The 26,271-nt window shown below is 48.4% G+C and overlaps 1 protein-coding gene across 2 annotated transcripts in view; it reads left to right on the top strand.

The window, feature by feature from the left end:
* The window catches only part of UBE2I (ubiquitin conjugating enzyme E2 I), a 67,138-nt gene that overhangs the window by 25,165 nt on the left and 15,702 nt on the right, over positions 1–26,271 (top strand). Inside the window, exon 2 of one of the 2 annotated variants that reach the window (XM_063934570.1) lies at positions 25,627–25,817. The exons of the other annotated variant lie outside the window; for it this stretch is intronic. The gene's annotated coding sequence lies outside the window, so the exon portion shown is untranslated. The remainder of the gene's footprint in view (positions 1–25,626; positions 25,818–26,271) is intronic. 2 annotated transcript variants of the gene reach the window in all.

Raw genomic sequence — 26,271 nt, 5'->3', positions numbered from 1 at the left:
GCTTTAGGACTACCTGGTGTGCACTGGCTCCTCCCCCTATGACCCTCCTCCAAGCCTCAGTTAGATTTTTGTGCCCGACCGAGCTGGGTGCAATCTAGGAGGCTCTCCTGAGCTTCTTAGGAAAAGTTAGTTTTAGGTTTTTTATTTTCAGTGAGACCTGCTGGCAACAGGCTCACTGCATCGAGGGACTAAGGGGAGAAGAAGCGAACCTGCCTGCTTGCAGCCAGCTTGGGCTTCTTAGGCTACTGGACACCATTAGCTCCAGAGGGACCGAACACAGGCCCAGCCTCGGAGTCCGGTCCCAGAGCCGCGCCGCCGGCCCCCTTACAGAGCCAGAAGCAAGAAGAGGTCCGGAATATCGGCGGCAGAAGACATCAGTCTTCACCAAGGTAGCGCACAGCACTGCAGCTGTGCGCCATTGCTCCTCATGCACCACACGCTCCGGTCACTGATGGGTGCAGGGCGCTGGGGGGGGGGGGGGGGGGCGCCCTGAGCAGCAATATAAACACCTTGGCTGGCTAAATTACATCACATATAACCCCCAGGGCTATATGGATGTATATTAACCCCTGCCAGATTCCTGAAAAAAGCGGGAGAAAAGTCCGCCGAGAAGGGGGCGGAGCCTATCTCCTCAGCACACTGGCGCCATTTTCCCTCACAGCTCCGCTGCAAGGACGTCTCCCTGACTCTACCCTGCAGTCCTGCACTACAGAAAAGGGTAAAACAAGAGGGGGGGGGCACTAATTAGGCGCAGTATAATATACACAGCAGCTATAAAGGGAAAAACACTGTTTGGTGTTATCCCAACATATATATAGCGCTCTGGTGTGTGCTGGCATACTCTCCCTCTGTCTCCCCAAAGGGCTAGTGGGGTCCTGTCCTCTATCAGAGCATTCCCTGTGTGTGTGCTGTGTCGGTACGACTGTGTCGACATGTATGAAGAGGAAAATGATGTGGAGGCGGAGCAATTGCCTGTAATGGTGATGTCACCCCCTAGGGAGTCGACACCTGAGTGGATGAGCTTATGGAAGGATTTACGTGAAAGTGTCAGCTCTTTACAAAAGACGGTTGATGACATGAGACAGCCGGCTACTCAGCTAGTGCCTGTCCAGGCGTCTCAAAGACCATCAGGGGCTCTAAAACGCCCGCTACCTCAGATGGCAGATACAGACGCCGACACGGATACTGACTCCAGTGTCGACGATGAAGAGACGAATGTGACTTCCAGTAGGGCCACACGTTACATGATTGAGGCAATGAAAAATGTTTTACACATTTCTGATAGTACAAGTACCACTAAAAAGGGTATTATGTTTGGTAAGAAAAAACTACCTGTAGTTTTTCCTGCATCTGAGGAATTAAATGAAGTGTGTGATGAAGCGTGGGTTTCTCCCGATAAACTGATAATTCCTAAAAAGTTATTGGCATCATACCCCTTCCCGCCAGAGGATAGGGCACGTTGGGAGACGCCTCCTAGGGTGGATAAAGCGCTCACACGCTTGTCAAAACAGGTGGCACTACCGTCTCCGGATACGGCCGCCCTTAAGGAACCTGCTGACAGAAAGCAGGAGAATATCCTAAAATGTATATACACTCACACGGGTGTTATACTGCGACCAGCAATCGCCTCAGCCTGGATGTGCAGTGCTGGGGTGGCTTGGTCGGATTCCCTGACTGAAAATATTGATACCCTGGATAGGGACAGTATATTACTGACTATAGAGCATTTAAAAGATGCATTTTTATATATGCGTGATGCACAGAGGGATATTTGCCGACTGGCATCAAGAGTAAGTGCGCTGTCCATATCTGCCAGAAGAGGGTTATGGACGCGGCAGTGGTCAGGTGATGCTGATTCCAAAACGCATATGGAAGTATTGCCTTATAAAGGGGAGGAGTTATTTGGGGTAGGTCTATCGGACCTGGTATCCACGGCAACTGCTGGGAAATCCACATTTTTACCCCAGGTAGCCTCTCAACATAAAAAGACGCTGTATTATCAGGCGCAGTCCTTTCGGCCCCATAAGGGCAAGCGGGCGAAAGGCTCCTCATTTCTGCCCCGTGGCAGAGGGAGAGGAAAAAGCCTGCAGCAAACAGCCAGTTCCCAGGAACAGAAGCCCTCTCCCGCTTCTGCCAAGTCCTCAGCATGACGCTGGGGCTCTACAAGCGGACTCAGGCACGGTGGGGGCCCGTCTCAAGAATTTCAGCGCGCAGTGGGCTCACTCACAAGTGGACCCCTGGATCCTTCAGGTGGTATCTCAGGGGTACAAATTGGAATTCGAGACGTCTCCCCCTCGCCGTTTCCTAAAGTCTGCCTTACCGACGTCTCCCTCCGACAGGGAGGCGGTATTGGAAGCCATTCACAAGCTGTATTCACAGCAGGTGATAATCAAGGTACCCCTCCTGCAACAGGGAAAGGGGTATTATACCACGCTGTTTGTGGTACCGAAGCCGGATGGCTCGGTGAGACCTATTTTAAATCTAAAATCTTTGAACACTTACATACAGAGGTTCAAATTCAAGATGGAGTCACTCAGAGCGGTGATCGCGAACCTGAAAGAAGGGGATTATATGGTGTCTCTGGACATCAAGGATGCTTACCTCCATGTCCCAATTTACCCTTCTCACCAAGGGTACCTCAGGTTTGTGGTACAGAACTGCCACTATCAGTTTCAGACGCTGCCGTTTGGATTGTCCACGGCGCCCCGTGTCTTTACCAAAGTTATGGCCGAAATGATGATACTCCTTCGAAGAAAGGGAGTTTTAATTATCCCTTACTTGGACGATCTCCTGATAAGGGCAAGATCCAAGGAACAGTTGGTAGTCGGAGTAGCACTATCTCAAGTAGTGCTGCGGCAGCACGGGTGGATTCTCAATATCCCAAAATCGCAGCTGATCCCGACGACACGTCTTCTGTTCCTAGGGATGATCCTGGACACAGTCCAGAAAAAGGTGTTTCTCCCGGAAGAGAAAGCCAGAGAGTTATCCGAGCTAGTCAGAAACCTCCTAAAACCAGGCCAAGTATCAGTGCACCAATGCACAAGGGTCCTGGGAAAAATGGTAGCTTCCTACGAAGCAATCCCATTCGGCAGATTCCACGCAAGAACATTCCAGTGGGACCTGCTGGACAAATGGTCCGGATCGCATCTTCAGATGCATCAGCGAATAACCCTGTCCCCAAGGACAAGGGTGTCTCTCCTGTGGTGGTTGCAGAGTGCTCATCTTCTAGAGGGCCGCAGATTCGGCATTCAGGACTGGGTCCTGGTGACCACGGATGCCAGCCTGCGAGGCTGGGGAGCAGTCACACAGGGAAGAAACTTCCAGGGCTTGTGGTCAAGCCTGGAGACATCACTTCACATAAATATCCTGGAGTTAAGAGCCATTTACAATGCTCTAAGCTAAGCAAGACCTCTGCTTCAAGGTCAGCCGGTGCTGATCCAGTCGGACAACATCACGGCAGTCGCCCACGTAAACAGACAGGGCGGCACAAGAAGCAGGAGGGCAATGGCAGAAGCTGCAAGGATTCTTCGCTGGGCGGAAAATCATGTGATAGCACTGTCGGCAGTGTTCATTCCGGGAGTGGACAACTGGGAAGCAGACTTCCTCAGCAGGCACGACCTCCACCCGGGAGAGTGGGGACTTCACCCAGAAGTCTTCCACATGATGATAAACCGTTGGGAAAAACCAAAGGTGGACATGATGGCGTCCCGCCTCAACAAAAAACTGGACAGGTATTGCGCCAGGTCAAGGGACCCTCAAGCAATAGCTGTGGACGCTCTGGTAACACCGTGGGTGTACCAGTCAGTGTACGTGTTCCCTCCTCTGCCTCTCATACCCAAGGTGCTGAGAATTATACGGCGGGGAGGAGTAAGATCTATTCTCGTGGCTCCGGATTGGCCAAGAAGGACTTGGTACCCGGAACTTCAAGAGATGCTCACAGAGGACCCGTGGCCTCTACCTCTGAGAAGGGACCTGCTCCAGCAGGGACCCTGTCTGTTCCAAGACTTACCGCGGCTGCGTTTGACAGCATGGCGGTTGAACGCCGGATCCTAAAGGAAAAAGGCATTCCAGACGAAGTCATCCCTACTTTGATAAAAGCCAGAAAGGATGTAACCGCAAAGCATTATCACCGCATCTGGCGGAAATATGTTGCGTGGTGCGAGGCCAAAAAGGCCCCGACGGAGGAATTTCAATTTGGTCGATTCCTGCATTTCCTGCAAGCAGGAGTGTCTATGGGCCTAAAATTAGGATCCATTAAGGTCCAGATTTCGGCCCTGTCGATTTTCTTTCAGAGAGAACTGGCTTCAGTGCCTGAAGTCCAGACGTTTGTTAAGGGAGTGCTACATATACAGCCTCCTTTTGTGCCTCCAGTGGCACCCTGGGATCTGAATGTTTTGGATTTCCTAAAATCACATTGGTTTGAACCACTCAACACTGTGGAATTAAAATATCTCGCATGGAAAGTGGTCATGTTGTTGGCCCTGGCTTCAGCCAGGCGTGTGTCCGAATTGGCGGCTTTATCCTGTAAAAGCCCTTACCTGATTTTTCATACGGACAGGGCAGAATTGAGGACTCGTCCTCAATTTCTCCCAAAGGTGGTTTCAGCGTTTCATCTGAACCAGCCTATTGTGGTACCTGCGGCTACTAAGGACTTGGAGGACTCCAAGTTGCTGGACGTTGTCAGGGCCCTGAAAATATGTTTCCAGGACGGCTGGAGTCAGAAAATCTGACTCGCTATTTATCCTGTACCCACCCAACAAGCTGGGTGCTCCTGCTTCTAAGCAGACTATTGCTCGCTGGATTTGTAGTACAATTCAGCTTGCGCATTCTGTGGCAGGCCTGCCACAGCCAAAATCTGTAAAAGCCCACTCCACAAGGAAGGTGGGCTCATCTTGGGCGGCTGCCCGAGGGGTCTCGGCTTTACAACTCTGCCGAGCTGCTACTTGGTCAGGGTCAAATACTTTTGTAAAATTTTACAAATTTGACACTCTGGCTGAGGAGGACCTGGAGTTTTCTCACTCGGTGCTGCAGAGTCATCTGCACTCTCCCGCCCGTTTGGGAGCTTTGGTATAATCCTCATGGTCCTTACGGAGTTCCCAGCATCCACTAGGACGTCAGAGAAAATAAGAATTTACTTACCGATAATTCTATTTCTCGTAGTCCGTAGTGGATGCTGGGCGCCCATCCCAAGTGCGGATTATCTGCAATACTTGTACATAGTTATTGTTAACAAATCGGGTTATTGTTGTTGTGAGCCATCTATCCAGAGGCTCCTCTGTTATCATGCTGTTAACTGGGTTCATATCACAAGTTGTACTGTGTGATTGGTGTGGCTGGTATGAGTCTTACCCGGGATTCAAAATCCTTCCTTATTGTGTACGCTCGTCCGGGCACAGTATCCTAACTGAGGCTTGGAGGAGGGTCATAGGGGGAGGAGCCAGTGCACACCAGGTAGTCCTAAAGCTTTTCTTTTTGTGCCCAGTCTCCTGCGGAGCCGCTATTCCCCATGGTCCTTACGGAGTTCCCAGCATCCACTACGGACTACGAGAAATAGAATTATCGGTAAGTAAATTCTTATTATTCTTTGAAGTTCTACAAATTTGATACACTGGCCAAAGAGGATACCCAGTTTGGGCAGGCGGTGCTGCAGCAGTCTTTACCCGTTCTGGAAGCTTTGGGACGTCCCCATCATACTAGTTTCCCCCCCGATATCCCTTCCGGATGCTAGAGAAAATAGGATTTTAATATCTACCGGTAAATCCTTTTCTCGTAGTCCATAAGGGATATTGGGCGCCTGCCTCAGTGCGTAGACTTTTCTGCAGGTTCTTGTTCTATAGTTACCTGTTCAGATGTTGCTGGTGGTTAGTGGTGTGTAAATCTCACCACTCTTTCTGTTATGTTACTTCTCTCGTATGTCTTTTCTCCTTCTGGCACGTTCTTACCTATAACTGCCTGTGGGAGGGGGCATAGAGGGGAGGAGCCAGCACACCCAGTTGAAGAAATTTAAAGTGCACTGGGTCCTTTGAACCCTGTCTATACCCCATCATACTAGTTTCCCCCAATATCACTTATGGACGACGAGAAAAGGAATTACTGGTAGGTATTAAAATCCTATTTCTCTGACGTCCTAAGTGGATGCTGGGGACTCCGTCAGGACCATGGGGAATAGTGGCTCCGCAGGAGACAAGGCACAAAAATAAAGCTTTAGGATCAGGTGGTGTGCACTGGCTCCTCCCCCTATGACCCTCCTCCAAGCCTCAGTTAGGTTTTTGTGCCCGTCCGAGCAGGGTGCAATCTAGGTGGCTCTCTTAAGGAGCTGCTTAGAAAAAGTTTTTAGGTTTTTTATTTTCAGTGAGTCCTGCTGGCAACAGGCTCACTGCATCGAGGGACTTAGGGGAGAGAAGTTCAACTCACCTGCGTGCAGGATGGATTGGCTTCTTAGGCTACTGGACACCATTAGCTCCAGAGGGAGTCGGAACACAGGTCTCACCCTGGGGTTCGTCCCGGAGCCGCGCCGCCGACCCCCCCTTGCAGATGCTGAAGATTGAAGGTCCAGAAACCGGCGGCAGAAGGCTTTTCAGTCTTCATGAAGGTAGCGCACAGCACTGCAGCTGTGCGCCATTGTTGTCACACACTTCACACCATAGGTCACGGAGGGTGCAGGGCGCTGCTGGGGGCGCCCTGGGCAGCAATGTATAATACCTTTTATGGCTAAAAAATACATCACATATAGCCCTTGAGGCTATATGGATGTATTTAACCCCTGCCAGATATCTCAAACTCCGGGAGAAAAGCCCGCCGGAATAGGGGGCGGGGCTTATTCTCCTCAGCACACAGCGCCATTTTCCTGCTCAGCTCCGCTGTGAGGAAGGCTCCCAGGACTCTCCCCTGCACTACAGAAACAGGGTAAAACAGAGAGGGGGGGCACTTTTTTTGGCGATATTTTATATATTTAAGCTGCTATAAGGATACAACACTTATATAAGGTTGTTCCCATATATATTATAGCGCTTGGGTGTGTGCTGGCAAACTCTTCCTCTGTCTCCCCAAAGGGCTAGTGGGGTCCTGTCTTCGATAAGAGCATTCCCTGTGTGTCTGCTGTGTCGGTACGTGTGTGTCGACATGTATGAGGACGATGTTGGTGTGGAGGCAGAGCAATTGCCGATAATGGTGATGTCACCCCCCAGGGAGTCGACACCGGAATGGATGGCTTTGTTTATGGAATTACGTGATAATGTCAGCACATTACAAAAATCAGTTGACGACATGAGACGGCCGGAAAACCAGTTGGTACCTGCCCAGGCGTCTCAGACACCGTCAGGGGCTGTAAAACGCCCTTTACCTCAGTCGGTCGACACAGACCCAGACACGGACACTGAATCTAGTGTCGACGGTGAAGAAACAAACGTATTTTCAAGTAGGGCCACACGTTATATGATCACGGCAATGAAGGAGGCTTTGCATATCTCTGATACTGCAAGTACCACAAAAAGGGGTATTATGTGGGGGGTGAAAAAACTACCTGTAGTTTTTCCTGAATCAGAGGAATTGAATGATGTATGTGATGAAGCGTGGGTTAACCCAGATAGAAAAGTGCTAATTTCAAAAAAGTTATTGGCATTATACCCTTTCCCGCCAGAGGTTAGGGCGCGCTGGGAAACACCCCCTAGGGTGGATAAGGCGCTCACACGCTCATCAAAACAAGTGGCGTTACCGTCTCCTGATACGGCCGCCCTCAAGGATCCAGCTGATAGGAGGCTGGAAACTACCCTAAAAAGTATATACACACATACTGGTGTTATACTGCGACCAGCCATCGCCTCAGCCTGGATGTGCAGTGCTGGGGTGGTCTGGTCGGATTCCCTGACTGAAAATATTGATACCCTGGATAGGGACAGTATTTTATTGACTATAGAGCAATTAAAGGATGCTTTTCTTTATATGCGAGATGCTCAGAGGGATATTTGCACTCTGGCATCGAGAGTAAATGCGATGTCCATATCTGCCAGAAGAAGTTTATGGACGCGACAGTGGTCAGGTGATGCGGATTCTAAACGACATATGGAAGTATTGCCGTATAAAGGGGAGGAATTATTTGGCGTCGGTCTATTGGATCTGGTGGCCACGGCAACTGCCGGAAAATCCACCTTTTTACCTCAGACCCCCTCCCAACAGAAAAAGACACCGTCTTTTCAGCCGCAGTCCTTTCGGTCCTATAAGAACAAGCGGGCAAAAGGACAGTCATATCTGCCCCGGGGCAGAGGAAGGGGTAAGAGAGGACAGCAAGCAGCCCCTGCCCAGGAACAGAAGCCCTCCCAGGGTTCTGCAAAGCCCTCAGCATGACGCTGGGGCTTTACAAGCGGACTCGGGAGCGGTGGGGGGTCGACTCAAGAATTTCAGCGCACAGTGGGCTTGCTCACAGGTGGACCCCTGGATCCTGCAGGTAGTATCTCAGGGTTACAGGTTGGAATTCGAGAAGTCTCCCCCTCGCCGGTTCCTAAAGTCTGCTTTGCCAACGTCTCCCTCAGACAGGGCGACGGTATTGGAAGCCATTCACAAGCTGTTTGCTCAGCAGGTGATAGTCAAGGTACCCCTCCTACAACAGGGAAAGGGGTATTACTCCACGCTATTTGTGGTACCGAAGCCGGACGGCTCGGTAAGACCTATTCTAAATCTGAAATCTTTGAACCTGTACATACAGAAATTCAAATTCAAGATGGAGTCACTCAGAGCAGTGATAGCGAATCTGGAAGAAGGGGACTTTATGGTGTCCCTGGACATCAAGGATGCTTACCTGCATGTCCCAATTTGCCCTTCACATCAAGGGTACCTCAGGTTCGTGGTGCAAAACTGTCATTATCAGTTTCAGACGCTGCCGTTTGGACTGTTCACGGCACCTCGGGTCTTTACCAAGGTAATGGCCGAAATGATGATTCTTCTTCGAAGAGGCGTATTAATTATCCCTTACTTGGACGATCTCCTGATAAGGGCAAGGTCCAGAGAACAGCTGGAGGACGGAGTAGCACTAACCCAATTAGTGCTGCAACAACACGGGTGGATTCTGAATTTTTCAAAATCTCAGTTGACCTTGACAACACGTCTGCTGTTCCTGGGAATGATTCTGGACACTGTTCAGAAAAAGGTGTTTCTTCCGGAGGAGAAAGCCAAGGAGTTATCCAAACTTGTCAGGAACCTCCTAAAACCAGGAAAAGTGTCTGTGCATCAATGCACAAGAGTCCTGGGAAAGATGGTGGCTTCTTACGAAGCGATTCCATTCGGCAGATTCCACGCACGAACTTTTCAGTGGGATCTGTTGGACGAATGGTCCGGATCGCATCTGCAGATGCACCAGCGGATAACCTTATCACCACGGACAAGGGTGTCTCTTCTGTGGTGGTTGCAGAGTGCTCATCTGTTAGAGGGCCGCAGATTCGGCATACAGGACTGGGTCCTGGTGACCACGGATGCCAGTCTGAGAGGCTGGGGAGCGGTCACACAGGGAAGAAACTTCCAGGGAGTATGGTCAAGCCTGGAGATGTCTTTTCACATAAATATACTGGAGCTAAGAGCGATTTACAATGCTCTAAGTCTGGCAAAACCCCTGCTTCAGGGTCAGCCGGTGTTGATCCAGTCGGACAACATCACGGCAGTCGCCCACGTAAACAGACAGGGCGGCACAAGAAGCAGGACAGCAATGGCAGAAGCTGCAAGGATTCTTCGCTGTGCGGAAGATCATGTGATAGCACTGTCAGCAGTGTTCATTCCGGGAGTGGACAACTGGGAAGCAGACTTCCTCAGCAGACACGATCTACACCCGGGAGAGTGGGGACTTCATCCAGAAGTCTTCCACATGATAGTGAACCGTTGGGAAAAACCAAAGGTGGATATGATGGCGTCCCGCCTCAACAAAAAACTGGACAGGTATTGCGCCAGGTTAAGAGACCCTCAGGCAATAGCTGTGGACGCTCTGGTAACACCGTGGGTGTTCCAGTCAGTGTATGTGTTCCCTCCTCTGCCTCTCATACCAAAAGTACTGAGAATTATACGGCAAAGGGGAGTAAGAACGATACTCGTGGCTCCGGATTGGCCAAGAAGAACTTGGTACCCGGAACTTCAAGAGATGCTCACGGAGGATCCGTGGCCTCTACCTCTAAGACGGGACCTGCTTCAGCAGGGACCGTGTCTATTCCAAGACTTACCGCGGCTGCGTTTGACGGCATGGCGGTTGAACGCCGAATTCTAAAGGAAAAAGGCATTCCGGAAGAGGTCATTCCTACACTGGTAAAAGCCAGGAAGGAGGTGACTGCACAACATTATCACCGCATTTGGAGAAAATATGTTGCGTGGTGTGAGGCCAGGAAGGCCCCCACGGAGGAATTTCAACTGGGTCGATTCCTACATTTCCTGCAAACAGGATTGTCTATGGGCCTCAAATTGGGGTCCATTAAGGTTCAAATTTCGGCTCTGTCGATTTTCTTCCAGAAAGAATTGGCTTCAGTTCCTGAAGTCCAGACTTTTGTAAAAGGAGTACTACATATACAGCCCCCGGTTGTGCCCCCAGTGGCACCGTGGGATCTTAATGTAGTTTTGGATTTTCTCAAATCCCATTGGTTTGAGCCACTCAAATCGGTGGAGTTGAAATATCTTACATGGAAAGTAACCATGCTACTGGCCCTGGCTTCAGCCAGGAGAGTATCAGAATTAGCGGCTTTATCATATAAGAGCCCATATCTGATTTTCCATTCGGACAGGGCAGAACTGAGGACGCGTCCTCATTTTCTGCCTAAGGTGGTGTCAGCGTTTCACCTGAACCAGCCTATTGTGGTGCCTGCGGCTACTAACGATTTGGAGGATTCCAAGTTGTTGGACGTGGTCCGGGCATTGAAAATATATATTTCAAGAACGGCTGGAGTCAGAAAGTCTGACTCGCTGTTTATATTGTATGCACCCAACAAGCTGGGTGCTCCTGCTTCTAAGCAGACGATTGCTCGTTGGATTTGTAGCACAATTCAACTTGCACATTCTGTGGCAGGCTTGCCACAACCAAATTCTGTCAAGGCCCATTCCACAAGGAAAGTGGGCTCATCCTGGGCGGCTGCCCGGGGGGTCTCGGCTTTACAACTCTGCCGAGCAGCTACGTGGTCGGGGGAGAACACGTTTGTAAAATTCTACAAATTTGATACCCTGGCTAAAGAGGACCTGGAGTTCTCTCATTCGGTGCTGCAGAGTCATCCGCACTCTCCCGCCCGTTTGGGAGCTTTGGTATAATCCCCATGGTCCTGACGGAGTCCCCAGCATCCACTTAGGACGTCAGAGAAAATAAGATTTTACTTACCGATAAATCTATTTCTCGTAGTCCGTAGTGGATGCTGGGCGCCCGTCCCAAGTGCGGATTGTCTGCAATACTTGTACATAGTTATTGTTACAAAAAAATCGGGTTGTTATTGTTGTGAGCCGTCTGTTCAGAGGCTCCTACGTTTGTCATACTGTTAACTGGGTTCAGATCACAAGTTGTACGGTGTGATTGGTGTGGCTGGTATGAGTCTTACCCGGGATTCAATATCCTTCCTTATTGTGTACACTCGTCCGGGCACAGTATCCTAACTGAGGCTTGGAGGAGGGTCATAGGGGGAGGAGCCAGTGCACACCACCTGATCCTAAAGCTTTATTTTTGTGCCCTGTCTCCTGCGGAGCCGCTATTCCCCATGGTCCTGACGGAGTCCCCAGCATCCACTACGGACTACGAGAAATAGATTTATCGGTAAGTAAAATCTTATTTTTTACCAAGTGTGTATTCTGCCATCCAGTGGTGGGTTGGAAGGTCATCTTCAGCTGGCTCTCGTGTATGGGTTCATTTTATCTCTGGGACAATGATTATCCCATTCATTTCCTGTTCACAGAGTGTCTGTTTGGGCTACATGAAGGGAATGTTAAGAGACTGATCTTGATGTACTCAAGTGATTGGTAAGCTAATAATTTATATAGTGCACGTATTACTCTTTACACAGAATGTTTCAGCCTTCACATCAGTTGCCTCCTCAGTGAGTGGCGCTTAAGATCTGGGGATGCAGTCAATTTTACCTCCAGTCAAAATCCCGACTGTCGAAATCCCAACAGCAATTGACCGACGGTCAAAATACCGACATGAGTTTTTTTTCATTGAAACCGACTTGTTCATACTTTACCATCCCAGTGGACCTGGAGGGGGAATATAATAGTGCCCGAAGAATGGCGAGTGGACGTGGTACAGTTATATGGTGCCCATGTTGACCTATGTCCGTACACGTGCACACACAATGAAAAATGTATGTCTGGATTTTGACCGTCGGTCAATTGCTGTCGGGATTTTGATTGGAGGTATTTCATACCGATCCCACGATCTTTTATCCCCATCATATGTGCACTAGGGATAGGTTTTTCTTTTGTCAGATGGCATTTAATCTACCAATATGTATTTGGCATTTGGGAGTAAACCGGAGCACTCATATGGAACCTACAGATATTGGGGAGAACATACAAACACCACACCAAAAGCTCCTTGGTTAGGGCCTCAGGGTTGTGAAGCTGTAATGCTAACCACACTGCCAACCTTGCACCAGAATGCCTCACGTATTCTGTCTCAGTTTCGGAATTAATTAGCTGTATCAGGGGTGGCCAAACAGGCGATCGACTGGTCGATCGCGGACATGCGACCAGTCGATCGCGATCCGCCGCCCAGCCACCCGAAGCCGCGCCTCTCCTGCCTGCCGCTCTGCCTCCTCAGTCTGGTCTGCGGCAGTGACGGCCGAGTGTATAGCTCAAATCAGGTGCCGATTCGTTAGCCAATGAGAGCTCGCGGACCGGCACCTGATTTGAGCCATACACGCTGCCGTCCCCGCCGGAGATCAGACTGAGGAGGCAGAGCGGCAGACAGGAGAAGCGCGCGCTGCGCTCTCCACACACCAACGGTGAGCTCTTCTATGGGGGCATATCTGGCATTGTGGGCACATAGCTCAGTGGGGGCATATCTGGCACTGTGCGGTCATATGTGGCACTGGGGGCATATCTGGCTCTGCGGGCACATGGCACTGTGTGGGGGCATATCTGTAATCTGGCACTGTGGGGGCATATCTGTAATCTGGCACTGTGGGGGCATATCTGTAATCTGGCGCTGTGGGGGCATATCTGTAATCTGGCACTGTGGGGTCATATGTGGCACTGGGTGCATATCTGGCTCTGCGGGCACATGACACTGTGGGGGCATTTCTGGCACTGTGGGCACATGGCACTGTGGGGGCATATCTGTATCTGGCACTGTGGGGGCATATCTGGCACTGTGGGCACATGGCACTGTGGGGGCATGTGTATCTGGCACTGTGGGGGCATATCTGTATCTGGCACTGTGGGGGCATATGTGTTTGAGGTTTTTACCTGTGGGGGCTAATGTGTTATTTCGTGTGAGGCAGTCATTACACTCTGCGCAGCAAGGCTACGTCCCTTTTTTTTTTAAAGTTATACCACGCCCACTTTTTGTTATGCCACACCCCTTTTTTGCGCGCGCGCCCTAGGCGCAAGCTATTATTCCTCCTAGGTAGATCACAAAAGCTTTTTAGCTTTCACAGTAGATCACCGACTCAAAGTCTGGCCGCCCATGAGCTATATGTTAGCGGGCAAGCCTTGGTTAATATACAGCTGCAGAGTGCTTCTCTGGCTTATAAAAATGATCTATATTTTCAGTAGAATGGCGCTGTATATGTGTGTCTGTATATATGTATGTGTCTGTATATATGTATATATATATATATATATATATATATATATATATGTATATGTATGTATGTATGTATGTATGTATGTATATATATTATATACTAAAAAAAATTTAAATCTTACTTGGTTAACGCATCACAAATTTGCAGATGTGTGTTAATACCCATGTGCCCACATCATAAGGGAGAAAAGTAATTTTCCTAAAACTTAGGTCCTAATTCAGTCTGAATCGTGTGCACCCTGGGAGCCCAGTATGATGCTAAAATCATCTCAGGGCTGCGATCGCCTCTGCCTGACAGGCAGAGATGGTCGTAGGGGGGCATGCCAACGGCGTTAGAATGCCGTTGGTGGAGCACGGGCCGAACAACAGAGGCGTGTCTGTACCATAGCGGGGGTGGGCCGCTGCGGCAAGTAGCGACCTGCCAGTGTACAGGGGCTGCGATGCCTTTGCACCCTTGTGGGGGGGAAGGGTAGGGGCAGACTAGCCCTGTGCTGGGCGTTCCCCCACATGTCTGAGGAACTGATCGTAGATGTGCTAAATTTAGCACATCTACGATCAGTTCTGAATTACCCCTTAATTTGGAAGTATAGGGTGCTTCATGATCTATTATGATCTATTTATATTCTGTTCTAGAGTGTGTCAATACCCACCCCTCACGGCTCTCACTGGCTGGCAAAATTCCAGATAGGGAGATTTATTCACTTGGGAGCATCTTTGCACCTGGAACAAAGCACATTGCAATGCAAGGGTTGCAAATACTGCGTAACACTGAACTTTATAATTAGAGATGTGCGGCGGGCACATTTTGGTTCCATGCTTGTATTTTGGATCTGGATTGGTTTTGCCAAAACCACCCTTTCGTGTTTTGGATCTGGATGATTTTTGATAAAAACAGCTAAAATCACATAATTTGGGGGTAATTTTGCTCCTACAGTATTAACCTCAATAACATTAGATTCCAGTCTCTTCTGAACACCTCACAATATTGTTTTTAGGCCAAAAGGTTGCACCGAGGTGGCTATATGACTAAGCTAAGCGACACAAGTGTGCTGCACAAACACCTGGCCTATCTAGGAGTGGCACTGCAGTGGCAGACAGGATGGCACTTAAAAAAAAAAAAAAAAAACTAGACCCTAAACAGCACATCATGCAAAGAAGAAAAAGAGGTGCAATGAGGTAGCTGTATAACTAAGCACAGCGACACAAACATGGGACGTGTTGGAATTTGCCCAGATGTAATACACGCACAATATTGGTGGCACAGGAGAGCGTACCCCTAAACCACACACACAGCCTGTAAAAATAATTTGGATAATAACCCTTTTATTTGGAGCTTTTATAATAATATGCAGTACAGGCGAGCGTAGCCCTACACCACACAGGGCAAACACTATAAAAATGATTTGGATAATAAAAAGTAATGTGTGTGTGTGTGTGTGTATATGTGTATGTGTATGTATATATATATATATATATATATATATATATATATATATATATATATATATATATTCTATCCCTTTTATTTGGAGTAAATAATATACAGCCCAAGACTGCTCCACTGGTTTGAACTTATACGGCAGTACCCCTGGAGTTGTGCGGCAGTGTCAGACAGGATGGCACTTTTTTTAAAATCCCCAAACAGCACATGATACAAAGAAGAAAGAGGTGCAAGATGGAATTGGCCTTGTGAGGTCCCACCTACCCTTATGTTGTATAAACAGGACATGCACACTTTAACAAACCAATCATTTTAGCGACAGGGTCTGCCACATGACTGTGGCTGAAATGACTGGTTTGTTTGGGCCCCCACCATAAAAGAAGCAATCTCTCTCCTTGCACAAACTGGCTCTACAGAGGCAAGATGTCCACCTCATCATCATCATCATCCTCCGATTTCCCCACCCCTTTCAGTGTGTACCTCCTCCGAGTATTAATTCATCCCCACTGGAATCTACCATCACAGGTCCCTGTGTGCTTTCTGTAGGCAATTGCTGGTAAAGGTCTTCCCAGAGGAATTTATAATTCATTTTGATGAACATCATCTTCTCCACATTTTGTGGAAGTAACCTATGCCGATCACTGACAAGGTTACCGGCTGCACTAAACACTTTCGGAGTACACACTGGAGAGGGGGGGGGGGGGCAACTTAAGTAACATAAAGCCAGTTTGTGCAAGGTCATCCAAATTGCCTCCCTTTTTTATTTTTTCCTGCCAGTATACATATAGACTGTCTGACATGCCTACTTGGATGCTGTCACTCATATAATCCTCCACCATTCTTTCAATGGTAACAGAATCATGCAGTGCCAGTAGACATGTCTAATAGTTGGCAGGTCCTTCAGTCCGGACCATATGTCAGCACTCGCTTCTGACTGCCCTGCATCACCGCCAGCGGGTGGGCTAGGAAATCTTATCCTTTTCCTCACAGCCCCAGGCAGGAGGAGCTGTTGACGGCTCACGTTCTGCTTGAGTTGACAATTTTCTCACCAGGAGGTCTTTGACCCTCTGCAGACTTGTGTCTGCCGGAAAGAGCGAGACAACGTAGGCTTTAAACCTAGGATCGAGCACGGTGGCCAAAATGTAGTGCTCTGATTTCAACAGATTGACCACCCTTGAATCCTGGCAAAGCGAATGAAGGGCTCCATCCACAAGTCCCACATACTTTGCTGAATCGCTCCGTCTTGGCTCCTCTTTCAATTTCTCCAGCTGCTTCTGAAAAAGCCTGATAAGGGCAATGACCTGACTCAAGCTGGTAGTGTCTAAACTGACTTCATGTGTGGCAAGTTTGAAGGGTTGGAGAACCTTGGACAAGACTGAAATCATTCTCCACTGCGCTTGAGTCGGGTGCATTCCCCCTCCTTTGCCTATATCGTAGGTGGATGTATAGGCTTGAATGGCCTTTTCCTGCTCCTCCATCCTCTGAAGCATGGAGTGTTTGTTTTAATTCTACCTCGTTATCACCTCTTACATCAGGTGATGGCAGGGCAGGTTCAGGAGTGTTTGATGGCACGCCAGTCTTCAGCATTCAGTGACTGAATGCCGAAAGTGGCCCGCAATTTTTCATGCCACCGACTGCATCTCCTGCACGCCCCAGTCATTTTTCAAATAATTCTGCACCAACAAATTGTGTGTGCAAAACATGGGACGTGCTGGAACTTGCCCAGATGTAATGCATGCATGATATTGGTGACGTCAGATATCACAAATCCTCAGGAGAGTCTAATTGGGGTAAGCCATTGTGCGATGTCCCTCAGTTTCCGTAAGAGGCTGGCAGCGATGATACATAGTGTAGCCTGCCTAGGAACGTGTTGGCGTTTGCGAAATGCTGCTACTGGTGCCACTGCTATTGCTGCGGGAGGCAATACATCTACCCAGTGGCTGTCCCAGTCATATATTCCTTAGTCTGTCCTGTTTCACTTGTCCACATTCTCAGTATCGCCGGCCTAGTGAAGTGGAACCTAGATGGGATTTGGTACCGGGGACACACGACCTCAAACAATTCTCTAAGTCCCACTGAACTAATGGCAGATACCGGATGCACGTCTAACACCAACATAGCTGTCAAGGCCTCAGTTATCCGCTTTGCAACAGGATGACTGCTGTCATATTTCATCTTCCAGTAAGCAATTGGCTGTCCAACAGTCCTTTGTGAGGAAGTAGTACAAGTGGTCTTCCGACTTCCCCTCTGGGATGACTATCGACTCCCAGCAGCAGCAGTAGGCGTACCACTCAAGGATCCTTCGGAGGAATCCCAGTTAGGAGAGGACTCTTCAGTCTTGCCAGTGACATGGCCTGCAGGACTAATGACATTCCTGACTGAGGAGGAAGTTGACGTTGAGGGAGTTGGTGGTGTGGCTTGCAGGAGCTTGGGTACAAGAGGAAGAAGGGATTTAGGGGTCAGTGGACTACTTACACTCTTACCCAAAGTTTCACAACTTGACACTGACTTCTGATGAATGCGCAGCAGGTGACGTACAAGGGAGGATGTTCCTAGGTGGTTAACGTCCTTACCCCTACTTATTACACAGAGGCAGCACATGGCTTGACACCTGTTGTCCGGATTTGTGGAGAAATAATTCCATTCCGAAGAGGTGGCATTTTTGGTATTTTGCCCAGGCATCACAATGGGTTTATTCATCCCACGGACAACAGGTGTCTCCCCCGGTGCCTGATTTAAACAAACCACATCTCCATCAGAATCCTCATTGTCCACTTCCTCCTCAGCACCAGCAACACCCATATTCTCATCCTGGTGTACTTCAACAGTGACCTCTTCAATTTGAATACCAGAAACTGGACTGTGGGTGCTACTTCCAGCACTTGCATAGGGCGTGCAAATGGTGGAAGGAGCCACCTCTTCCCGTCCAGTGTTGGGGAAGGTCAGGCATCACAACCGCCGACACACTTGGACTCTCCTTGGGGATTTGTGATACCATCTTGGAATGCACAGTTCTTTGCCGTGCTTTTGCCAGCTTAACTCTTATCATTTTTCGAGCAGGAGGATGGGGGCTTCCATAGTCATGTGAAGCTGAACCACTAGTCATGAACATAGGCCAGGGCCTTAGCCGTTCCTTGCCACTCTGTCGTAAATGGCATATTGGCAAGTTTACGTTTCCCCTCCGACCATTTTAATTTATTTTCTCTAACGTCCTAGAGGATGCTGGGGACTCCATAAGGACCATGGGGAATAGACGGGCTCTGCAGGAGATAGGGCACTTTAAGAAAGCTTTGGATTCTGGGTGTGCACTGGCTCCTCCCTCTATGTCCCTCCTCCAGACCTCAGTTTTACACTGTGCCCAGAGCGAGAGGGGTGCACTGCAGGGAGCTCCCCGGAGTTCTCTGCCTAGGAAGCATTTTTGTTTGGATTTTTTTCTACATTTTTACAGGGAGCACTGCTGGCAACTGGCTCCCTGCATCGAGGGACTGAGGAGAGAGGGGCAGACCTTCTTAATTGATAGGCTCTGCTTCCTCGGCTACTGGACACCATTAGCTCCAGAGGGGGTGAACACAGGTTCTTACTGGGCGTCCACCCCCAGAGCCGCGCCACAGTTCTCCTCACAGAGCCAGAAGAAACGAAGTCAGAAGATGTCTCAGGCGGCAGAAGCCTTCAGAGCTTCACTGAGGTAACGCACAGCACTGCAGCTGTGCGTCATTGCTCCCATACACCTCACATACTCCGGTCACTGTAAGGGTGCAGGGCTCAGGGGGGGCGCCCTGGGCAGCAATATAACACCTCTCTTATGGCAAAAGACAATATACATGTACAGGTGGGCACTGTACATGTATATAAAAGAGCCCCCGCCATTTTTTAATAACTTTGAGCGGGACTGAAGCCCGCCACTGAGGGGGCGGGGCTTCTCCCTCAGCACTCGCAAGCGCCATTTTCTCTCCACAGCACCGCTGAGAGGAAGCTCCCCGGACTCTCCCTTGCTTACACACGGTGAAGGGGTGTTTAAAAGAGAAGGGGGGGGGGGGGCACAAAATTGGCGGATAACATATTATACAGTGCGGCTGGGGAAAAACATTGTGTTGGTCTCCAGGGTCATTGCGCTGGGGTGTGTGCTGGCATACTCTCTCTCTGTCTCTCCAAAGGGCCTTAAAGGGGATACTGTCTTCAGAAAAGAGTTTCCCTGTGGGTGTGAAGTGTGTCTGTACGCGTGTGTCGACATGTTTGACGAGGAAGGCTCGCTTAATGTGGAGGGGGAGTGCTTGAATGTCATATTGCCGTCGGCAGCGCCGACACAGGAATGGATGGATATGCTGAATGTCTTAAATGCAAATGTCAATCTATTGCATAAAAGGTTAGACAAGGCTGAAGCTAGGGATCAGTCAGGTAGCCAGACCATGCCTGTCCCTGTGGCGCCAGGACCTTCGGGGCCTCAGAAGCGCACCATATCCCAGATCGATGACAGATACCGACACGGATACTGACTGTAGTGTCGACTATGAAGATGCAAAATTACAGCCGAAGGTGGCAAAAGGTATTCGGTACATGATTATTGCCATTAAAGAGGTGTTGCATATTACTGAGGAACCCCCTGTCCCTGACACGAGGGTACACATGTATAAAGGGAAAAAGCCTGAGGTCACCTTTCCGTCCTCATTTGAGCTGAGCGAATTGTGCGAAAAGGCTTGGGAATCTCCAGATAGGAGACCACAAGTTCCCAAAAGGATTCTTATGGCGTATCCTTTTCCACAAACGGATAGGATACGATGGGAATCTTCGCCTAAAGTCGACAAGGCGCTGACACGGTTATCCAAAAAGGTGGCACTGCCTTTGCAGGATACGGCTTCCCTCAAGGATCCTGCTGATCGCAGACAGGAAATTACCATGAAGCACATTTACACTCATTCCGGTACTATTGTTAGACCGGCTATGGCGTCGGCCTGGGTTTGTAGTGCTGTCGTGGCATGGGCAGATTCCTTATCTACTGAGCTTGACACCTTAGATAGGGATGCCATTTTAATGACCATAGACCATATCGGGGAGGCTGCCTTTGTATATGAGAGATGCTCAAAGAGACATTTGTTTATTAAGCTCCAGAATAAACGGTATGTCTATTTCTGCTAGGCGGCTCTTGTGGAACAGACAGTGGACGGGAGACGCTGATTCAAAGCGGCATATGGAGTCCTTGCCTTACAAGGGGGAGGAGTTGTTTGGAGACGGCCTCTCGGACCTTGTCTCTACTGCTACGGCTGGTAAGTCAAATTTCTTACCTTATGTCCCCCCGCAGCATACAAAAAAGGCACCTCATTATGAAATGCAGTCCTTTCGTTCCAATAAGAGCAAGAAGGTACGGGGATCGTCCTTTGTTGCCAGAGGAGAAGGCAAGGGAAAAAGTCTGCACACAGCTAGTTCCCAGGAGCAGAAGTCCTCCCCTGCATCTGCAAAGTCCACCGCATGACGCTGGGGCTTCCCGGGGGGAGGCAGATCTAGTGGGGGCTCCTCTTCGGTTTTTCAGCCACGTCTGGGTTCGCTCGCAGGTGGATCCCTGGGCATTAGAGATTGTTTCTCAGGGATACAGGCTGGAATTCGAAGACTTGCCTCCTCACCGGTTTTTCAAATCGGCTCCGCCGGCTTCCCCGTCAGAGAGGGAGCTAGTGTTGGCAGCAATCCAAAAATTGTATATATAACGGGTGATTATCACAGTTCCTCATCTCCAGCAAGGAGAGGGATATTACTCAACCCTGTTTGTGGTCCCGAAACCAGACGGTTCGGTCAGACCCATTTTAAATCTAAAATCCCTGAACCTGTACTTGAAGAGGTTCAAGTTCAAAATGGAATCACTCAGGGCGGTCATCGCCAGCCTGGAGGGGGGGATTGGATGGGGTCACTGGACATAAAGGATGCTTACCTTCATGTTCCGATATTCCCCCCTCACCAAGCGTTCCTGAGATTTGCAGTGCAGGACTGTCGCTACCAATTTCAGACGTTGCCGTTTGGGCTTTCCACGGCCCCGAGAATTTTCACCAAGGTAATGGCAGAAATGATGGTGCTCCTGCGCAGGCAGGGTGTCTCAATTATCCCATACTTGGACGATCTCCTCATAAAGGCAAGATCTCGGGAGAAGTTGCTGGACAGCGTGTCTCTGTCCATGAAGACGTTGCAGTTACACGGCTGGATTCTCAATATACCGAAGTCCCAGCTAGTCCCTACAACACATCTGACCTTTTTGGGCCTGATTCTGGACACAGACCAGAAAAAGGTTTTTCTTCCGATCGAAAAGGTTCAGGAGCTCATAGCCCTGGTCAGGAACCTATTAAAGCCAAAAAAGGTTTCAGTGCATCATTGCACACGGGTTCTGGGGAAGATGGTAGCTTCATACGAGGCCATCCCCTTCGGCAGGTTCCATGCGAGGACTTTTCAATGGGACCTCTTGGACAAGTGGTCGGGGTCCCATTTACAAATGCATCAAAGGATCACCCTGTCTCCCAGGACCAGGGTATCTCTCCTGTGGTGGCTGCACAGTGCTCACCTACTAGAGGGTCGCATGTATAAAGGGAAAAAGCCTGAGGTCACCTTTCCGTCCTCATTTGAGCTGAGCGAATTGTGCGAAAAGGCTTGGGAGGCGAACTCCATTCAAAACAGTGGAGTTGAAATACCTTACTTGGAAAGTGGTCATGTTGTTGGCCTTAGCTTCTGCAAGGCGGGTTTCGGAATTGGCGGCCTTATCATATAAAAGCCCATACCTGATTTTTCACGTGGATAGGGCAGAGTTGAGGACTCGTCCTCAATTTCTGCCCAAGGTGGTCTCCTCTTTTCATATGAACCAACCTATTGTCGTGCCTGTGGCTACACGGGACTTGAAGGATTCTGAGTCCCTGGATGTGGTCCGGGCTTTCAAGATTTATGTGACAAGAACAGCTAGGATCAGGAAGACCGAAGCTTTGTTTGTTCTGTATGCGGCCAACAAGGTTGGCGCTCCTGCTTCAAAGCAGACTATTGCTCGCTGGATCTGTAACACGATTCAGCAGGCGCATTCTTCGGCAGAATTGCCATTGCCTAAATCGGTTAAGGCCCATTCCACTAGGAAGGTTGGCTCCTCTTGGGCGTCTGCCCGGGGGGTCTCGGCACTACAACTGTGCCGAGCTGCTACTTGGTCGGGGTCAAACACCTTTGCAAAGTTCTATAAGTTTGATACCCTTGCTGAGGAGGAACTCCTGTTTTGTTTGCTTAGTCGGTGCTGCAGAGTCATCCGCACTCTCCCGCCCGTTTGGGAGCTTTGGTATAATCCCCATGGTCCTTACGGAGTCCCCAGCATCCTCTAGGACGTTAGAGAAAATAAGATTTTACTTACCGGTAAATCTATTTCTCGTAATCCGTAGAGGATGCTGGGCGCCCGTCCCAAGTGCGGACTTCTTCTGTAAGACTTGTATATAGTTATTGCTTACATAAGGGTTATGTTGTAGTTGATCGGGTTTGAACCGAGGCTATGTTATTGTTCATTCTGTTAACTGGGTAGTTTATAACAAGTTATACGGTGTGATTGGTGTGGCTGGTATGAATCTTGCCCTTAGATTTACAAAAATCCTTTCCTCGCACTGTTCATCTCCTCTGGGCACAGTTTCTCTAACTGAGGTCTGGAGGAGGGACATAGAGGGAGGAGCCAGTGCACACCCAGAATCCAAAGCTTTCTTAAAGTGCCCTATCTCCTGCGGAGCCCGTCTATTCCCCATGGTCCTTACGGAGTCCCCAGCATCCTCTACAGACTACGAGATATAGATTTACCGGTAAGTAAAATCTTATTTTTTGGGGGGGTCTTTTTTTACTGAACTTTGGCTTTTTGGATTTTACATGCCCTCTACTATCGCATTGGGCATCGGCCTTGGCAGACGACGTTGATTGCATTTCAACGTCTGTCATGATTAGTGGCAGCAGCTTCAGCACTAGGAGGAAGTGGTTCTTGATCTTTCCCAATTTTTATCCTCCGTTTTTGTTTTCCATTATTTATTCTGGAGTTACATAATATGCGGTACAGGAGAGCATGCCTCTACACCACACAGGGCAAGCCCTGTGAAAATTATTTGGATTAAATATTAATAACCCCTTTTATTTGGAGTAAATATACAGCACAGGACAGCACCACTGAACTGATATGCAGCACCACTGTACTGGAATTATACGCCAGTACCACTGGACTGGATTTATACGGCAGTATCAGTGGATTGGACATGTACGGCAGTTCCACTAGACATATACAGCAGCACAGGGACACCACCACTTGACTGATGCAGGATAACACAGCACCTCTGCAATGGACTGGACTTACACAGCAGCACTGGACATCATGGCAGCAGAGGACACCACCACTGTGACTTGACTGATGCAGCACAAGACACCACCACTGAACTGATGCAGGACACTGAGGACGGAGACACGTCCTCTCTCTACACTCTCCAATGCCGGAGTGAAAATGGCGGCGACGCGTGGCTCCTTATATGGAACCCAAACCCCACTAGAATCAGACAGCAGAATGATGTTTTGCCTCGTTCTGGTTTCCGAGTCAGGCGGGGAAACCTGAGCCTGACTCTGATCCGGGCTCGAGTAGTGAAGTTCGATTCTCAGGGAACCGAACCCGCTCATCTCTATTTATAATTAGCGACCTGGAGTATGAGTGGTCCAAAACATTAGCCACAAATTAACTAATATTGCATCCTGTGGCCAAATGGCTCAGTGATATGAGCCAGATTGTAGGGTGGCAGCTACTGTGCTAATTCTCTGGAAACCCTCCTGGTTTTCACGTGGATTCCAAATAGTTAATACATTGTTCTAAACCATTCTTCCTTCAGTGTCTTGTCTGTTTTGGCTGAAAACTAAAATACTGACCAATGCTGCCCCTGGTAGCCGGTTTCTGATTGCCATTGTGTGCTTGGCCAAACAAACGGATTCTATTGGCACAGTGTCGAAAGTATGTGAAGATCACAATTTCGTGACAACGGGCCTGATTTGGAAGCAAAGCAAAAAAAAAAGCAAGCAACTGGGCACAACCATGTTGCACTGCAGGTGGGGCAGATGTAACGTGTAGAGAGTTTTAGGTTTGGGTGTGGTTTGTCCAGACTGAAATCTAAATTGCAGTGTAAAAATAAACATTTGTGTGCTACATGCAAAAGCAGTCAGTATTTGCCCTACACAGAAGAAATGTACATTTATTATCTCCCCTTGCACTGAAAAATGGTTTGTTCCAGATACAAAGTTGTGTGCTTTTTTCTGCCTTGCTACAAAATTGGGCACAGTTGCTTGCTTTTTTGCTTTGCTTCCAACGTTTCAGGATGCAGTAAGTATATTTGCGGTGCTGTATGCATCATGAAAGTGCTTGGCTGTGGAATAATGAAAGCTCAGCTGGTAGAAGTATTTTATACTGCAGGGATCCAATGCCTGGGTCTGTGCTGCTTGGAGATACATTCCCAAGGGCTGCGTATTATTTGAAACTTGCACTTAACACATTGGCATGTAAACATTGCACTTGCAAATAATATGCTGCTTTTATTTTATATTTAGTAAACATATAAAAAAATAAAAAAGAAAATATATATATATATATATATATATATATATATATATATATATATATATATATATATATATATATATATATATATATATATATATATAATTAATTTTTCTTTTTCCGCAGACAATCTTCAGCCACTGGGGTTGTTAAATTATAAGGGTCCTGGTCACTGGACCGTTGCTTCTGGCATCCAGGGGCAGGGGTGGGAGCGGTGGTGGATTTATTATTGAAATACACGAGTAGACTCTCTTCTCCTTGTTCTGTCTTTTGGAGGCACATTTGGGGCCTATTTTCCCCCCTCTGTTCATGGGCCTTGAGTTAAACAAAGTTTAATGACTGTTCTTCCATCTCTTAGGTAATGTGAACATAGTTCTCCAAATAAGTGAAGATAGGATGTTTGTGCTCCGTACCCCTGACGGTAGTCTTAAACCTAAACTGAAAAGTGCTAGGACCACTAACTGCTAATGGTAGCTTTCAATACCCCTACAGATCTTTGCTTTTTACTTTTTTTTTTTTTTTTGGCAGATCTTGCCTTTGCTTTCATTTCAGGTCTTTGTGTCTTAAATATAGCATAAGTCGTTTGCCTCCAGATATATAATGCAGTGATCACGTAAAGTAACCTGAGCAGAACACACCCATAGTATACATACACAATCTGATCACATTCCACTTATGGTTCTTCTGCTAATGTATACTGTGTGTGGTTTGGCTGCAGGCGAGTTAATGGCTGGGTGTTTTTTTTTATTTATTTTTTATTTTGTACATTTGGAAAAGGCCTCCTGGCTTTGTGACGCTATGATCTGGACAAGACCAGCATATTTGTAAAATATTTCATCTTGCTGTAAAATTTATTCCACACAGCTTTTCTGGAAACTTACCAAAGGTTGTAGTATTGCCGCCTGCCTCATCAGTTGATGTATATTCAAGTTGAAACACTGGCTCCATAGTGGGAAATAAAACGGAATTAGTGAAGCGCCTCAAGCTGCATCATTTTACTGGATTGGACTTGTTTAACAGCGCATTACGGGACCACCTGATTTCTCCTCGCAGAGGTGTGTAGGAAAATCTGTAGAATTTACCCTAACTAGTAAATATGTATGCAGCCGAGCATTGCGCTCACACATAATTGAATTGACCCTTTGACTTTTTTTTTTTTTTTAAAGTTATTTTTCAAGGCTTATGGGGGTGATTCAACTGTATCCGTGCGCGCATGCTAGCAACTATTTCATTGTTTCTTCGGTCGGGCTCGCAGCATCCTGAGGTGGCAAGCAAAAATGTGCGAAAAGTGTCCCATTGGGGCACCCCAGCAGCGCTTTTCACATGTCCAGTACTTAAGACAGGTGGTTACACAGCTAAAACCACTACTTCTGGGCGTGTTCAGCGCACAAAAACAATGGGCGCCCAGACATTTGCATACCGACCCGCTTTGAGATCTTTCCGAAGTGGCTTTTCAGCGTGATATCTTGTGTCCCTTTTCTTGGTGACCGTGAGATGCCCCTTTCAGTA

This window comes from Pseudophryne corroboree, chromosome 7 (genome assembly GCF_028390025.1).
Source record: "Pseudophryne corroboree isolate aPseCor3 chromosome 7, aPseCor3.hap2, whole genome shotgun sequence".
Classification (NCBI taxonomy): Eukaryota; Metazoa; Chordata; class Amphibia; order Anura; family Myobatrachidae; genus Pseudophryne; species Pseudophryne corroboree.
This window is presented reverse-complemented; position numbering and strand designations above follow the sequence as displayed.